Source organism: Cupressus sempervirens, chromosome 9 (assembly GCF_028749045.1).
Source record: "Cupressus sempervirens isolate cs-2001-9-10 chromosome 9, ASM2874904v1, whole genome shotgun sequence".
In the NCBI taxonomy this organism is placed as follows: domain Eukaryota; kingdom Viridiplantae; phylum Streptophyta; class Pinopsida; order Cupressales; family Cupressaceae; genus Cupressus; species Cupressus sempervirens.
The window spans coordinates 260549665-260568666 of NC_143126.1; the positions used below are offsets into that span (position 1 = coordinate 260549665).

Genomic DNA, 19002 nt, shown 5'->3' on the forward strand with positions numbered 1-19002 from the left:
AGAAGATTTCGAGGAAGAAGATGATTTTGAAGAAGATTTGGTAGAAGAAAAAGAGGATGATTTGGAAGACGAAAAAGAGGATGATCTGGGTGAAGAAAAAGAAGAAGATTGTTGCCTTTTGTGAAGCGCAACAATGGAAAGAGAAGGGTTAGGGTTTGGAGGAATGTTGAGCAGGCCCCGGCTAAAATGTTGCCATTTAATGGAGAAAGAGGGGGTGGTATTGCAACGTGGAAGAGCGGGAGAAGCAGAAACCATTGCTTGTGAGATCACATCATTCTCCATTAACGATGTGCCGCTCTGTGAGTGGCAGTGCAGGCTTTCGCTGCACAGAGGAAGGAGGCGGCCTTGGTAGAACAGGTCATCTGCGAGGAAAATTTCGGCAGATCCGTGATCAGAAAGAGAACTGCAAGGACTGAATTCGAAATCGGGCTCTTTTCCAGACGAGGATGATTTCAAGACTCGCTTGCAGATATTTATCACCAATTTCCATGGCTGAATTAGGGATCTTTTCTTCTTCCTTTTATCTGTGACCGGCAGATCTACCAAAGACGGAGCCTCGTCATCTGTTTCAAGATCAATTCCTTGATCAGAACCAGTAACAAATACAAATTTTTCCATTCTTAAATCGTCTAAATCATTAACAACAAGAATTCTCAACAATTTGTATGGACAAATGTTCCTTTCTGATTTCCTGATGATCAATGGAAGGAGAAAGAAAATTGTAAGCATTTATTGCCGAAATCCCGTATAAATTAATCCATGGGATTTGCCCTATTCCAGAAAAACAAAAAGATTTGTAAAATCCCAAGCACACAAGCGATTTCCCCAATGGCTTCAGAAGATTGGGCATCCATTGTCGACAAAGGATTTCAAACGAGTAGCGGAAGTTCCAGAGGAGTCGAAACGAACAGCATCGACAAAGGTGAGCAACATCTTTGGAGGTTTCAACAGACTTAGATTATCGATATTTGTTGTTAGATACCTCATTTTGTAGAAGATTTTTTAAAGTTTTTAAAGTTTAGGTGGCTAGGTGATTTATTTTTTTATTTTGTATTGATATGCAATGAATTGTATTTATGTTTGAAATAAATGTCCATTCAAATTATTTATTTTATATCTAATTTGTCTTTTTAAAGATTTATCATAATTATATTAGTGTATAATAATATTATTTAATTACTAAAGCTAATATGTATAATAAGATATAGATTTTTCAAATATGAAATCTATATAAGTTAAATAAGAGTATAAGTTAATATAAAGATTTGATTACTTCTAAAGTAAAGGATTAATTTAATTCCGTTTATTAAATTAGGTTTACCCCTTACTTAATATTTTACTTTATGTACATGCATTCTTATTTAATAATTGGTATAGATATCTTAAATAAATCTATCTAAAGAAATGCAAATAGATATCCACTATAAAATAATTATAATTTAATTTACTACATCTAAAATTATTTATATTTCATTTATCTCTATTTATTTAGCTTTTTGCTAACTTAAGATTTTAATTTTTATTTCTTAAAAAATGGATGATTTATATTTCCAAATAAAATAATTTATATGGATATTTTATGTGGTATTTATTAAATTATTTTTAAAAGTATGTTCTATTTATAATAAAATTTAAACTTTTGACATGTAGATGGTTGTCAAATTTAACATCGAAGAATAAAAATTAACATTAACACGGTCACACCATCTCATTCCCCCATTTTGCCATTGTAGAATGCCTATCGACATTATCTAAATATTAATTATCAAATGTCATTTACTTAGGATTTTTCTTTTAGATTTTACGATCTCCTTCTATAAGGATTGATCCATTGTATTTTTTATTTTATTTTTTGTGATTATATATTATTGCATATTTCATAACCAAATCATTGCCTTCTCTTGTCTTTTACTTATCGATGACAGGTGCTTGCATGCAGGTGCTCTATAGGATCTGTGGATTTGCTCTCATCAAATCTTTCATAGTATTAGAGCCTTGCTTCAACTTGTTCAGTTTTATTGAAGAAAGTAGGAACAAAGGTTTGTTGGATTAGATCTTGTATTTTTTAGGCATCTTTTATGAAAATAGGGGTTCTCTAAAATATGGACCACTTTGAGTCCAAACAGACCTCACAATTGGATATAGAGTGTGTCAAAATCCCTATTTTCATATAAAACAATCCTATTTTGGTCAACATTGCATTCTATGGCAAAAAAAATTTGCATGCCAATGTCGTACAACCCTTGGTACACAGTTGGAGGCAGAAATATAAGAAAAAAAATAAAATGAAAATGAATAAAAATGCATCCTGTTTTAATTAAATGTGTCGCTCGCTGGGCAAAGCGACCACCACCGCACAACCCTTCAGCCTCCCATGCGCAACCAAGACATTGTTGTCTCCACTACCTAGCTCCATCATTGCCACCTCCACCACCTGGCCTGCCCACCACCTCTACCAGCTTTCTCTGCCCACACACCACCAATGGACCTCCAATGCTAAAATGCCCATCCCATGGTCATTTGAGAAACTGGGGAGCTTATTTCTTGGCTCCTAGGAGGGTTTAAGTCCATGTTTTTTGCCTCTAGAGTACCTATTGGTCTTTTCACGATATCTGAAGCATACTGTATCATTTTTGGGAAAATGAGATACTATTAGAAGGCTGATATTGAGATGGATGCATTGGTGCAAGTTTTGCTGGTGAGTTTTTTCATAATGGTACATGCTTTTCTGTTGAAGTCCAATGATCCTTTTTGCATTCTAAGGGCATAACTTGCTCAATTTTGCTCTATTTTTCGATCTGAAAGAAGCGCCATAAATCTCTCTTTGAGCTCTATCTAGGTTCACTATTATTTTCATCAGAATTTTTTAAAGGTACACATGATACTCAACTAAAGCTATTTTTTTGCTCTTACTTGTATACGCATTCCTTCTAGCATCTGGGGTCTAGTTTCTAGCATTGTTGGGGTTTTTTTTTTAATTCTTGTTTATGTGATTTACATTAATAAACTAGAATTATATCAAAACAAAGACCTTTTTTAAAAATGGCCAAGACCCCTTCTTGTCTAGTTCCTCTAAACCCACATAACTATCACACGTGGACAACTACCATGACATGACTTCTCTGTTCAAGGGGTTTATGGTCTTGTAGATAAAATGCAGTCAGTTTTTCAGAGTACCTATCAAACCTTGTAGCACATGAATAAGATACCATGAGTTTGATTTCTTTGAGTGTTTTAGATAGCTTCCATTTTCATCTTGATGGGTGTGATACTCCTCAAGAGATGTGGGTCAAGTTCAAGAACTTGTTTGATACCATCAAATTAATGCAGGTCTTACATCACTTGTACCTGATTCTTTTCCCTCCATTGGGGGCTTTCTAATGAGATTTAAACAACAAAGATCATTGGTACAGGGTGGTGGAAAGAACAAGGCTAATATAGAGTGCATCTATCCAATTATGTCAAAGCTTCGAGGAATCTTTCAAATTTTCTCGTCCACCTTCTATTTCACTATGGATGCTTTGGGTCCTAGATTACCATGCCCACATTTGAGGTATTTTGTGATCAGTTGACTAGAGAGCATGCCAAGCTTACATAGTTGGATTCTCTACCAAGATCAAAGAACCAGGCATTGGTTGTTGAGACATCTACAGAGAAGTTGAAGCCAAAATTGAAGCCCAAAGCAAATTTAGCTAGTAGTGAGAGTTCCTCCAAGCCATCTCCTAGATCAAATACTCAGAAATCAACTATGAAGGGTAAACCTTCTAAGTTTGGTGAGTCTTTGTCCAAGACTAAGAATTTTATAGGTAATCCTTGCAGCTTTTGTGGGAAGGAAGGACATCCAGATTTCAGGTGTTGAAAACGTCATGAAGCTTTAGAGGATGTCATGCAGCAACACAGTATTACTTCTCTAAAGCCACCACCACCTCCCTCAAGGAAAGGACATGCTCTTTCTACACGAGCTTTATCTTCCTCTGCTACTTGGATCATTGATTCAAGTGCTTCACACTACATGACTCACTTGCCTAATTCACTTGCTCAAAGTATTGCTACATAGATTGTAGTTGCTGACTCTACATAGCTTTCCATTCTAGGTTCAGACACTATCTCTTTGGAGAGTGGTTCCCTACAGGATATTCTATTGGTTCTGGCCATTTCTATGAATCTCCTGTTTGTCTATTAGATTTTTCATTCTAGCTCTAGTAAGACAATTGAGCTCTCACCATATGATGTGGTTATTTGAGACCTCCATGATCCTAATTTGGTTGTTGCTACTAGGAGTGCTAATTTATAGTTTTACTTATATCAATTTAATGGCTTCGAGAGCTCTGATTCTATAGGTGTTTCTCTTGTTTCTCATGCAGTCATGGTGAGAAAGCTATTGCATAAGCATTGACCATGTCAACTACAAATATCTATAGAAAGTGAGTACGCAAGAGCTAGTGACTAGGCTGCCTCAAATTCTTGTACTAGTGGTGTTTTTCGAGGTTGCACACTTGGAAAACCTCATAGAGATCCTTTTCCAGCAAGTAGATCCACATGTGCTACAACACCATTAGAGTTGATACATAGTGATCTTATGTCATTGCTCACTACATGTTTTTCAAGTGCCTAATATGTTTGTACCTTCATAGATGACTTCTCTAGATGCACATGGGTGTTACTTTTTGAAGTACAAATCTGATTTCTTTGATTCATTTTGAATCTTTAAGATATTTATGGTGAAGCATTCTAGTCTTTTTGTCATGAGCATACACATTGACAATGGTAGCGAATATGTGTATTAGTCTTTTAAATATTTTTGCATCGAGCATGGTTTACATCATTAATTCATAGTTCTCCATGCCCCCCAATAGAATGGGATTGCTAAGAGAAAGAATACAACATTACTAGATATGGCCAATTGTATGATACAGTCTTGGGATATGAGTTATTTTTGGGCTAAGGCTATCAATTGTGCCAACTATATTCATAATCGTATACCTCACAAGGCATTGTGACAATTGACTACTAAGGAGGCTTGGACTCATGCCAAGCTTGATGTTTCTACATTTCATATATTTGGTAGTGAGACTTGGGCATATATTCCATATGCACAGAGGAAAGCCATGGAGAGGAAGATTTAACCACTCATATTTGTTGGCTACTATGAGGGTGTGAAGGTGTAAAGGTTGATTGATCCTTATTCCAAAGAGTTCTTGTTTTGGTGAGATGTCTAGTTTGATGAGCATTGTCTTCATATGGGGCCTCCATCATTAGATTCTCCCTCAGTTCCCAATACTTCCTCTTCTTCTCTATAGTATTCTTTATCCTTTGAGGAAGATCTTTATTATGACCCACCTTCCTCTCCTCCCCCTAATGTTCTGCAAGCACCCAAGTGGGCTCATGATACAGTTGATCCAACCTTACCTATGGCAGGAGATCCTTCATATTCCCATCACATTTATGCTCAGACATCTAGTACTAAACTATTGAGTCATTCCATTTCAGATGATACACAGAGTTTTTCATAGGTGACAGGACACTCAAATTGGGATAGGGCTATGGATGAGGAGTACTCTTGTTTGATTAAGAACCACAATTGGGATCTTTGGTCTCTTCTGAAAGGAAGAAAGTTACTTTGGTGCAAGTGGGTGTACCATACCAAGTATGTTGTAGATGGTTCTATTGATAGGTACAAGTCATGTCTTGTTGTGAAGGGTTTTTCATAGGTAGAGGGTATTGGTTACTCTGAGATCTTTGATAGGCCAACACTGGGGCAAATAATAAGAAATATTTAATACTTTAAATGATGAAATTCAACTTGGTCGATACATGTCAATCCGACAGCATAAGCTTGCCAAAGGTGTCTGAGCAATATGCCATCAAGGGATGATAGTTGTGAGACGAGGGATTATGAATGCATCTACAATATGCAAAATTGAATTTATGAAAAACCAAATAAATCCCAATGATAGGAACTATCACTTTTTGGTGACAGGAACAACAGAAATAGAAATAAACATTAAAGAAATAACAATAATAACAAATGTAATCATTCAAAGATCCAATGAAAATTTATTTGGAATAAATAACAGAATACCATGCAAATTTGATGTACAAAACTAATGTAGCTTCAATATTCTATACAAGAAATAGTTTCTTATGTGAATTCAAGTTTAGGGATGTATTCATGCAATCAACATTTAAAGCACACAACACTTCCTACAAACATTTATTTATATTTATTAATTTATAAAGAAAAAGCATTAAATATTCAACTAACAATTTTTGCAATCTCTTCGATTGTAGGAAGATATACCCATGTCAAACATTCATGGAGAAAGATTTTTACCACAAAATGAACCCTTTTTAAATATAATTCCAACTATCATTCTTATGCCATATGTTCATACCTTATACATAAAAAGTTCAAAATACTATACTTAAAGGATGATAAAGTTCACTATGTTATAGACAAAAGTTCACAAAAAGGGTAAAAAAAACATCTATTTCTTCATGCCATCATTTTTTCCCCCAACCATCTTGATGCTGGTCCCTTCAGCATCTATAGATTTCTGATCCTTATCTGCAACCTGAGATCATTAGTGATCTTCTCACCTGATTCATGAGCTCTATGGTTAAAATATCCATGATTCTGTTTTAAACTTTCCCATTTATGTTCTTCAATGGCCATGTTATATTCAGCAAATGAATCATACTTTTCAAGCATAGGATGCAAGAGTATTGGTGGTTGGAAATAAAGAGGAACCCAATAACTTTTCTGATTTCTGCCTAGCATCATATACCTCGGCATCCTTTTGATAGCCAACTCCAAATTTTGAGGAGGGTGCAATTTCCTTGTTTTCAGCTCCTTTGATAATTGGATCCATCTTTGTGTAGAGGCTTGTATGGCATTAGGAGATGTTGCAGAACAATGTTGCTCCCAATCTAGAAATGCTTGTTCTCGAACAAGGTGAATTTTAGTAGCAACACTTTTATTATTGTTAACAGAGAACCAATCAAAGAACACCCGGTGAGTATTTTGTACTCAAGCTGAATGTATAATAGTTCCAACATTTATTTTTCCCTATAAGGGGCAACCTAATTCTCTCAACTGATCTCATTTTGCATCCAAGGCATAATTTTTCTAAATTGTACATCTCCCACATATAATAGTTTATTCCAATCCTTATCATCTGGAACAGCAAGGTTATGAACATATAACTCACAGAGGAGATTCTGTAGAGCCATAGGGACTGATTTGAATGTTGCATAAAATTCCTAGGGAGTGTGCAAAGAAGGGTTCAACCCCCAAGTAATTTGAAACAATTGAAAATTAATCATTTGTTCTTTTAGGAATAGTGTAGAAACTAGAGATGATGGCCTGCAATTCATAAGCTCTAGAATGAGCTCTATTACCTTTGTGACATGTTGTTGTAGGACCATAATTTCACTATCTTTTTCTTCGATTTGTTGTGCATGTTCCTTGATAGTTCTGAGCAATTTTTTCCTTTCTAGGTCCCAGTTTTCTTTTTCCCATTGAAAATGTTGGTACAAACTAAAGCTGGTTGTTAACAGAGTAGAAATGTCCAGTGGTGTATGACAATGGTCTATAGGGCTATTATCGTCAAGTTGGTGCTCATGATGATGATGGGTAAAAGGGTTAACACTTGGACCAGTAGCAATGTTGTTGTCCTAAAAAATGGTGATGTTCAATAAAGCTATCATTTTGACGAGCAATCGTGTTGTCATCTTCAGGAGGATGATGAGTAATAGGACTATCAACCTTTTTTGAAGGCACAATGGCTGCAAAATAGGGCACAATAGCCATTTTAATTTGAAATGTTTCAACAATTTCCTGAACTATTTCTTCTGCATTTGATGGATATTCCTTTGGTGGTAAATTATCAGTTTCTTTTCCTCGTTGTTCAAACCCAGACACTATTTTCTATGAGGACTACGTATCACTATCAATGTTAATAGGGCTATTTGGCTTTGCGGGAATTTCCTCAAGATCACTTTCATGTTCAGGAGTATGGGTTGTATGCTTTGAGGACTGCACATGTGTATGTACTGGAGCTTCTAAATCAATAGGTGGAATGGGAGGTTCAATTTTCAAGTCCACCCCAGACAATCTGGTAACTCGTTGTGGGTGGAGATTGTTTACTTACCCTTACCAATAGATTTCCCTTTATTAAGGTTGGGTGCACCTTCTTGTGACACTGGAGATACTTCTTCTGAACCTTCCTATGCAGTAGCTATGTGAAATTTTTCTCTTTTTAGAGGTTGAGGCTTCTAAGGGCAAAATTTTCCTTTTCACAATTTTAGGTGCAGACGCAGAAGCTGAAGCTTCTTGAGCTATTTTATACACTACTTTCTTTATTCCTACAACACTTTTCTCTCTTGTCCCCATTCCTTGCCCTTTAAGTCCACCCCTTTGAGGTTCCACAGTTTTGAGTTTTACAAAATCCTCTCATGTCCTCAAGTGTTGCCTAGTTAATTCCCTTTCAACTATATCCCTAATTAAGAAATGGTGGGATACTAACTGGGTTTTGCCTTGTTGTACATAGGTAGCTTGCCTTTTGATAATATTATAAAGGAAACTCAGGAGATTCGCAGGACAATCACCATGCCCAAACCACTCAAAATTTTGAAATGAATAGCATGCAAATAGGAATACCTCCCCTCACAGGTAAAATACCTTATGATAAATTCAGTAGGGTAGATAAATTGAAGGGGGAGAGATAACCGTAATGTACCTAGCTTTTTTTTTCTTCCAGCTGAGGATCTCCATCTACTAAAAATTGCTCTTTTGCTGCTCGTGCATCCATGTCCTCTATCCATCATTCTCCATTTGTAGGCAAACCAGAAACTTCTACCACCACCTCCTTTGTAAACTCTACCCGGATACCTTTAACAGTTGCATATCCATCCCTTAGTGTATTATCAAATTGGAGTGCAATTTCCTGATCAAACTGAGACAGTAAGCCAACCAACCTCATTGTTGAAACAAGTTGCATGTTGCTGGATTTGCTAGCAAGACTTTGTGATTTTTTGGTTCATGCTGCTAAGGTTCTCCACCCATGTTCTCTTTTGAAAAATGCTATAATTCACAAATTCACTATAAGTGATTGAAAGTGTGGGCAGAGATGGCTACAAGGGTTTTAACAATGGCATTTGAGAAAGAAAAATAAAATTCTTAAATGCTTCAACACTTTCTAAACATCACATCCTTCAATACTTTATGACGGCATTTTAATCACCAAAACATAATGAGGATAAAGATCATGCCCAAAACATACACTATATTAATGAGGGGTTATGTGCTTGTGAAATCATAATCTAATGGTTGGCTTTTTTTCTAATTATTTCACACACACTTTGGAATTTTAAAGAGGTGCCAGTTCATTACTGAGATGACCCTACCCCATACATCCTACATGCCAACTTAAGATTCACCTTGATTTTCATTTATGATTTCGATTTTGCCTACCCCAACCTATTAGAGACTGGGTCCCACCAGACCTTAAAGATTACAAATTTTGAAAATTGAAATAACATGCTTTTCTAAATAAATAATAAATTAAATAAATGCAGAGGGGTCAAGTGTAACCGACCTAAGATGTGATAGGAAGGGTGCTCCAAGTAGTACCATACTATAGAAAGAAGATGAGATGGAGTGATGATGGAAATACAAGAAGATGAAATGAAATGAGGTGGAAGAGAAATGAATTCCACATAAAATGTAAAATTTTTATTATGAAGGCCTTGAAATAAATTCAAGGGGTTGTAGGCATCTAAGTGGAAGACTCGGACAGAATGGCTACAGGAAGAGATGCTTCTATTGTGTTGAACTATTGAAGAAATTCCTCTCGGGTTGCTAGTTTGTGATATAACTTCAGGCGATGTCCATTAACCAGGAGTTTGAATTTGAACAGATCAATTGTTGATAGTTGAACTGCTCCATTGTTAAAAATTGCAACGATTTCATATGGACCAAGCCATCTGGTCTGAAATTTTCCTCGGTGGTGTTGATATTGTGAGTCATACAAGAGCACCCAATCACCAATAGAGAATTCTCTATCTTTAATGAATCTATCATGCCAGTGCTTTCTTTGACTCTGAATTAATTATGTGTTATGAAGAGCTGACTTCCATGATTCATCCAACTCATTGAGATGCAAAATGCGATCCTATTATGTTGTAGGAAGAGTAATATCAAGTTTCAAGGCTATTCGTAGAGTCTTGTGTTCAAATCCAATGGGCATGACAGTTGTCTCCCATATAGGAGCTCGAAAAGTGTAAACCCAATGGTGGATTTCCATGTTATTTTGTATGCCCATAAGGCTTCAGGAAGTCTAGTTGCCTAACCTTGTCTATGCAAGGACATTGTTTTAGTGAGTATATTTTCTAGCTCTCAATTTGTCACTTCAACCTATCCATTGGCCTGTGGATGATACGGAGAAGATTTTCCATGCCAAATTTTGTATTCCTCCATGAGTGCAGCTATCAGATTAGATGTAAACTAAGGCCCTTGATCTGATTGTAATTCTCTTGGAATGTTGAATCTGGTAAAGATACATTCGTACAGAAATTTTGCAACATTATTATCATGAGGGTGCTTCAGTGGCTTTTCTTTTGCCCATTTAGTAACATAATCAGTGCAAACTAGGATGTAAATTTTCCCTTCTGATGGTGGTTCAATAGGGCCAACAAAATCAATCCCCCATTTATCAAATAATGCTACTACTATCTATGGCTGCAAGGGCATTTCATCTGTTTTCGTTGGTCGACCCATTCTCTAACATTTGTCACATCTTTTTGTATATTGAGTTACATCCTTGTGAAGTGTGGACCAATAATAACCTGTATTTAAAATCTTTAATGTGGTCATTTTGTTAGCAAAGTGGCCACCACAAGGTTCATCATGACAAGCACGAAGAACATCATAAATTTCATCCTCTCTAAGAAATCTTTGTGTCACCTAATCTGGTCTAGTATAAAACATGAACCCTGAGATCCATGAAAATTTAAAACTATTTTCTACCAACAACTATTTTTCCTTTGCAGAGAAACGTGGACATGTTTTATCAGTGGTTAGGTAGTTGGCAATGTCAACATACCAAGGGTTTTGTGTTTACAAAAGAAAGAGATGTTCATCGGCAAAGCTATCTTCTATGGCTATAGGATCATCAAGTGTTTGAAGATGAGACAAGAAATCAACTACAACATTTACCTTACCTGGTTTGTCGATAATGGTAATGTCAAATTCTTGCATTAATAATAACCATTGAGCCAACTATCTAGAGATTGTCAGTTTGTTCATTAGATATTTGATAACAAAGTGATCTGTATGTACAAATATTTGGTAGCCTGAAATATAATGTCTGAATTTATTTAGAGCATAAATTACAACAATCAGTTCTTTTTCTATTACAGTGTAGTTGTACTCGGCTCCTTGAAGATTTTTTCTGATATAGTAAATTGCATGTTCTACTGAATCCATCTTTTGGCCAAGCATTGCTCCAATGGCATGATCTGAAGCATCAGTATGTATGTGAAAAGGTAACTCCCAATTTGTCTTCAGAGAACTGGTGCTATTGAGAGGACTTCCTTAAGCTATAGGAAGGCCTGTGTACAGTCAGAATCTCATACAAACTCTGCATCTTTTCGAAGCAATTTATATAGAGGTGTTGTAATTTGACTGAAATCTTTGATAAAGCGTCGATAGTACCTTGCATGTCTTAGAAAATTCTTGACTTCTTTCAGTTTAGCTAGTACAGACAATGTGCGTATGACCTCTATCTTTGTTGGATCTACTTCAATTCCTTTGGGGGAATAAAGTGTCCCAACACCACTCCTTTTGCATCATTATGAAACACTTTTCACTGTTTAAAGACAAGTTGTAGTCTTTGCATCTTTGCAAAACCTTGTCCAAGTTTTCTTTGGCTTCTTCAAAGGTCTACCCATATGTGGTGAAGTCATCCATATACACTTCCAAACAATCTACAGATATGTCAGAAAAAATGCTAATAATAGCTCTTTGGAAAGTTGTAGGTGCATTGCACAATCCAAATGGTAGGACAACATAAAAAAATGTTCCCCATGAACATGTGAACATAGTCTTGTCTTGATCCTTTGGTGCTATTTGGATTTGATTGTAGCCACTGAACCCATCGAAGAATGAAAAGTACTTCTTTCCTGCAAGATTGTCAAGAACCTGATTGACAAAAGGCAATGGAAAATGATCCTTCTTGGTAGCTGAGTTAAGTTCTCTATAATCTATACAAACTCACCATTTCCCCCCCTTCTTTGGAACAATAACCAATGGTGAAACCCATTGACTATTTGAAATAGGATATATAAAGCCAACATTGAGTAACTTTTGTAGTTCATTTTTGACAATATCCCGTAATCTTGGGTTTATCCTACGCTGAAGTTGTCTCACAGGTTTGCAATTAGGACTTATATAGATCCTATGAGTACAAAGTGCAGGGTCCAAACCTTTCATATTTGTATATTCCCAAGCAAAAGCATCTTGGTGCTTCTGTAATAGCTGCAGGATATTGTGATGTTGTGCTTGAGATAAGGACTTGCTTAAGTTTAGTTCTCTCCCTGGAACTATTACTGTTTTGACTACTTTTTCAGCCATTGAAATCTGAGCAATTGGTTGTGAGTTTATTTCATGTGGTAGGAGTGAATGTAGAAATTTTTCAAACTCAGAATAATAAAATTCAGATGGTAAAGGCAAAATGCCTTCTAAAACACAATCATGTTTAGAAAATGTCTCAGGGTGTGTTCCATACTCATTCACTATGATAGAAGTAATGACATCATCCTCTTCTTTAATGCTTACAAATGAGTCCCTTGAGATCATCATAAATTGTTTAATATAATCTATGTCCATATTAGAGTCACCCATATTTGGCTAGACAACTTTGTCATCTTGTAGCAAAGGTTGAGCAGGAGAATACAAGGTTAAGTTTTTAGTGTTCGTACCATTTGAAATAGTCATTTTCCTTGATCGGCATGCAATACAAGCATCTGCTATTGCTAACCATGGTCGTCCTAGAATGATAGGATATCCCCTAGTACTTGTTTTTGGAGAGAATACTACAAAATCAATTGGATAATCCCACAAATGTAATGTGACAATAACATCTTCTAACATACCATTAGGAATGATGGTAGAACTATCTGCTAACTACAAGATTGTTGGTGTTTGTCTAAGACCAATGATGTTTAATTTGGACACTACTTCCTTGGTCATTACATTAATGGATGCTCCTAGGTCTATTAAGACATTTTGCACTTGTACTTCTTGAATGGAAAGGGTTACTACTAGACTGCCAAGGTTTGCATACTTGGGCATCTTGAGGTTATCAATCATAAGATTAGAGAGTTAGCCAAGGACATGGATAGTCTTTGGGTCTTTCTTTTTACTTCCTGGATTTTTAATATAGGCTTCTTTGATGGCTTTTGAATATATGGGTACTTCTTTTATTGCATTGAGTAAGTAAATTTTTATCGTCATTTTCTTGAGTTGTTCAAACGAATCTAGTGCAGCTTGATTTTCATTTGGAAGAATTTTCTTTGTTAACCTACTAGGAAATAGTGGTTTCTTGGCTGTAGGAGAGATAGTGGTTGTAGGTTCTTGAATTAACTTAGCATTTGTATCATCTACTTTTGTTATAATGGGTTGTTGAGGTGATGCAAGCATTGTTCTAGATCGTAGATGAATATCATTCAAGGTGATGGAATAGCTTTGTTGCTAGGCTAAAGGTTTTGCACTATTAAGATTAGGCATAGGTTGTGCAGGTAACTGTGGCTATTTTGGAGGGGTTGTATTAGCTATAGGAGGCATTAAGGCTTGTTGTTAAGGAGGCTGAGTCAAGGTTAGCTGATGCTATTGTTGTTGCTAGTTCTAGGGTTGCTACCAACCTTGCTGAGGTTGTTGCCAACCCTACTAGGGTTGTTGCCACCCTTGGTTAGGCTGCTGCCACCCTTGGTTAGGCTACTACCATCCTTGATTAGGATGCTGCCAATTATTATAATTACCATGTTGTTGTTGACATTGACTATTAACACCATAATTATGGAGTGGGTCTTGAGGAATAATCGATCTTGGAGCCCATGGCCTTCATTGAGTAATATAAAGGATTTCTCTGTCTTCATCAATTGCCTTGAATTTAGTAGGCACATGTTGTGATTCCAAACTAGTAATAGGCTTGCATCGGCAGTTGTGTTTCTTCTCTCTATAGTGAGGGCAATATTCTGCTAACATAATATCAGCATCATCCTTCTTCCTTCGTGCTTGCATGGTGTCTAGTTGTGTAGCGATAGGAGGTTTGATAGTTCTATCTTAGATACTCTAGAACCAGGAGTTTTTTGGAGTAAGTCCCTCAAGCCTCATCCTTTTTTTATTGTTACTTTGGAATAGTTCAAGAAAATGTTTAGGATTTCAGCCCATGTCTTCTATGTAATGTCACCTCTAGCCATTAAGTCTAAGGCTTCCATACTCCTGTCATGGACCACTTTTAGAAAGAGATGCTTTTGGGACTCTTTGTTCAGTTGATACTACATGTTGCACTGCAAGTTAAACATGAACTGGTTAATATAGTCTTCCAAAGTCACATCCTCCTCTTGTGACATCTTAAAGTCATGGGCTTTGCAATATTCCTTATATTTATTAAGGAACAGGTTACTCATCGTTGGCCAATCTGTCATAGCATTGGCACCTAGACTCATAAACCATCTTAAGGCAGCTTCTTTAAGAGTTGACAAAAACAATTTTAGTTTATGAACACATGTGGTTTAGTTATAACTTTAACAAAGAATGTCAAACTCAAAGAGAAAGGAATCTGGATCTTCTATAATAAGGCCATAGAACTTTGGCAAGACAGTTGAGGGTATGCTCTTCAGATTTTGGTTATCCTGCTGAGTAGGGATTAGAAAGGGAAAGGTAGGCTGAGCAGCAGCCATTTGTGGATGTCCTAGTGGTAGCTGATAAATGACTAGAGCTAATGGATTACTTGATATTCTAGCTTGGTAAAAAGATTATTTAAATGGAAGGATTCTTTAGATATGGTTGGCGATTGTACTTGATCAAGTACTTCTACAAACACATTCTCAAATAGTTCTTCTTCTTCTTCTCTTTCTTCTCTTTCTTCTTCTTCAAGGTTAGGATAAAAAGGATCTTCCTAATTGAAGTTGGGAAGAAATCTTCCAAAGTGGTCTCTTCTCCTATGCATGCAAAATACTAAAAATGAAACTAACTAGGTGACGTAATTGTGAATACTAGACTGACACCATCCCCGGCAATGGCGCCAAAAATGTTAAGCCAATATAACACCTTTTTAGTTATAGGATTGGACATTCTTTACTATCAAAGTACTATGCTGATCTTCATTGAATATCGATCCAGGAGCATGAACTTGAGATGATGTTTGCAAAGTATATGCTCTAGTTTTCACTAAAAGTCACTACTACTTTGAATGCAATAACCATTAAGGAAATCTAATTTATCAAAAGGAAAGACAACTATCAAATGCTTGGAAGGAAATTCTAATTACTCAACCATGCATCTATGCACCTACTGCTATAGGATCAACAGTGACTGGTTCTGTTTCCAGTGGCTACAGGAACAACAGTTCTAGACTTAACTTAGAAAACTGAGTCTAACTCCTAATTACTAAAGTAAACTCCACCTTCCTTGTGGGACCCCACAGAAGAATGAAGAAAAGATCAACTCAGACAAAAGTGTAGAAACTTAGCGAAGTCATGGATTCATTCATTGGAATATGTAGTATTACAATTGCTTAGAAAACAAGATGTCTATCAACTCTATTAATCTACTTACTACTCAACCTTGTAGATACAGATGATGTCTTATTTAAAAGAAAGAAAATAACAGACTCCTACAATTATGATTTCCTCATGAAGGATAGTTAGTTATAGTTCAAGACTTATGCAAGCATGCAATCATAAAGACATTAGTTATCTCCTTAAGCTCCCATAAATATAGAGCTTAGCGAATGCTAGATCTGCTCTTTTATCTAACTTAAACAACTTTCAGGAATCCAGGTATCGTGTAACAATTCCTTGCATGCTCAATCGGTCGTTTTGATGCTTGCTTTTCAGCTCAGCCACTTTATCAAGTCCCTCTTGTTATTTATTAAAACAAGTCCCTTTTAACTTTGTTGCCAAGTCTCCAGCTGCAATGGTGTCATATTATTTCTCTTTAATACCAATGATTCCTTAGCGCTAGTCCTTCGTAGTTGTTTTTGATTAACTCCAACTCGGCTTGTATTCCTGCGATCAACATTTAATGCACACAAAACTTCCTACAAACATTTATTTATATTTATTAATTTATAAGGAAAAAGCATTAAATATTTAACTAACAGGTTTTGCAATCTCTTCGGCTGCAGGAAGGTCTACCCATGTCAAACATTCATGAAGAAATATTTTTACTACAAAATGAACCTTTTTTAGATATAACTTCAACTATCATTTGTATGCCATATGTTCAAACCTTATACATCAGAAGTTCAAAATACTATACTTAAATGATGATAAAGTTCAGTATGTTATAGACAAAAGTTCACAAAAAGGGTCAAAAAGACATCCATTTCTTCATGCCATCATATTCTACCTAGCTATAACGTTAATCAGATTATAGAAGCACTTAGAAAAACTAATTATTATTTTGAAATGAAAACTTAATAACACACTAATGTTAAAATATTGAAGTACAAAATACATATGCTATAATCATATTACAAAAATCACCAACATTCTAAGTAGTGGGCCCTTCCTCCTTAGTATGTTGAGTGATGAAATTAAACATTTATCCTTTAAATAGTCTCACTCATGCAACGTTTTTATATTTCTAAACACAATTTTCTTCCTTCCCCTGATATTAAATAGCACATATATTTATATGTGTTCCATTTACAAATATAGCATAAAACAAAATGATTTTTTTTTTGCTAAAAACCAAGGAATATGAGGGTACGTACAAACTCATTTTCTACCTACAAATCATAAACTAATTTGTTATAATAGTGGATAGAAATGGAAGATATCATAGCTGCTCATATCTTCACAAACAGACAACATGGAATGGAAGCCAACCTGTATTAACAATGCTATACCTGTGTACTCCTTGATGATTGTGTGTATTTGGAAACTATATTGAATAGTATAATAGAATATGTAAGGACTATAGCACCTGTAGTGGTTGTGGTAGTTGATATTGATTCAACCCCCAATTTCCATCCATCAACCATGTAGTAAATATGTACAATTTGATGTATGTTTGAGATCCCTTGTTGGCATACTTGTAATATCTGATGTAGAAATAATAAAGCAATCATTTATAATAGTTTTTACCTAAATGCAATAGGAAGAAATGTTCCACATATCAACATACTGTGATAATAGAGATTAGTAAAAAGAAACCAATAATAATTTTTCCATATTTTAATCCCAAGACAATATTAAATGCTACTTAGTCATATTAAATCATATGCAATGTTAAAATTGTAAAATGGGATAGAAATGGAATAGGGAAGTGAGTAGGATAGCGTATGAAATGGATTAAAATATGGCATTAAATAGGTTGTAATTGGCTCTCATCAACCTTTTCTCATGTCTCCAAGATTAATTCTATTCTTCTTCCTCTCTCTTACAGCTTCTTAGGGATTGACAGTATTTTAAATAGATGTGAAGATTGTCTTTAAGCATGAAGACCTACATGAGGAGATCTATATGGAGAAACCTCAAGGTTTTGTGTAGGGCTCTTCTATGGTGTGCAGACTTTGGAGGTCCTTGTATGGTCTCAAACAAGCCCCTCGAGCTTGGTATGAGAAGATGGATTCCTTCTTGTTTGCATCACATTTCACATACTATCATTCTAATCCTAAAGTGTACATTTGGTGTTATGAGGTTGATTTATTGATACTTGTGATATATGTTGATGATCTCATTATTACAAGTAGCTCACCCTCTATGATTTAGAGTGTTCAACGAGCTTTGAGAGAGTAGTTTGAGATGATAGACCTTGGACTTCTGCACTATTTTTTGAGCCTATAGGTTGTTTAGTCTTCAAATGGGATAGCCATATTCCAGTAGAAGTGTGCTCTTGATATGCTTCATAGATTCAACATGCTTGATTGCAAGCCTTCATCCACACCTTTTTAGTCAGGTATTGTTTATTTACCATGTGATCTACTCCTACAGTGGATCCCACTTTATATACACATCTTATGGGTAGTTTGATATACATGATGCACAAATTTCTTGATCTTTCCTTTGTGGTTGGCCTTGTCTCTTGATTCTCACATGATCCTCATAAATGTCATTGGCAAGCTACCAAATTTATTTTTGAGGTACATTTGGGGTACTAAATGTTATGTCACTCATTATACATTAGGGGATCCTCACATTTTTGGTTATACAGACTCAGATTGAGTTGGTGATATTGATTATCGGAGGTCTTCTTCTAGCTTTATTTTCTATCTTGGTTTTGGTCCTAACACATGGTCTTGTAAGAAGCAACATGCTGACATATTATCATCTACAAAAGTAGAATACATGGTAGTTGTGCTAGCTAGTCAAGAGGTTTTATGGCTTCGATAGTTGATAACAAAGTTTGGATTTCCCCCTAATAGTCCCACCTTTCTTTGGTGTGACAATCATAGTGTTGTACACATTTCTCACAACCAATTTGAGCATCAGTGGACCAAGCACATTGACCTTAATATGCACTTCGTCAAGCATTTGATTAATGATGGCTCTCTTAGCTTGGAGTATATTCTCATTGTTGAGCAGGTTGTAGAAATCTTCACTAAACCTTTTGCATCCATATAGTATCTTCAGTTACATTCTATGATTGGGGTGAAGAAAGTTGTCCTTGGGGGGTTTTATTGATGAGTCCCTCCTTCCTTCTTTTGGTTTTATCTTTCTTCTATCTCTTTTTGGAGTAGGGTTTTTCCCACGTTGTTTTCCCTATTTCTC

General features: G+C 35.8%; 1 long non-coding RNA gene across 2 annotated transcripts in view; it reads left to right on the forward strand.

Annotated features, from left to right (window-relative positions):
- The first annotated feature begins 759 nt into the window (after positions 1-759).
- LOC149538443 (uncharacterized) overlaps positions 760-19002 on the forward strand; it is a 65869-nt gene continuing 47626 nt past the window's right edge. The window contains exons 1-2 of one of the 2 annotated variants that reach the window (XR_016356059.1): positions 760-922; positions 1940-2194. This is a non-coding gene — a long non-coding RNA (uncharacterized LOC149538443). Of the gene's footprint in view, positions 923-1939; positions 2195-19002 lie in introns of those variants that run through there. The other variant, XR_016356058.1, reaches the window with a different exon arrangement.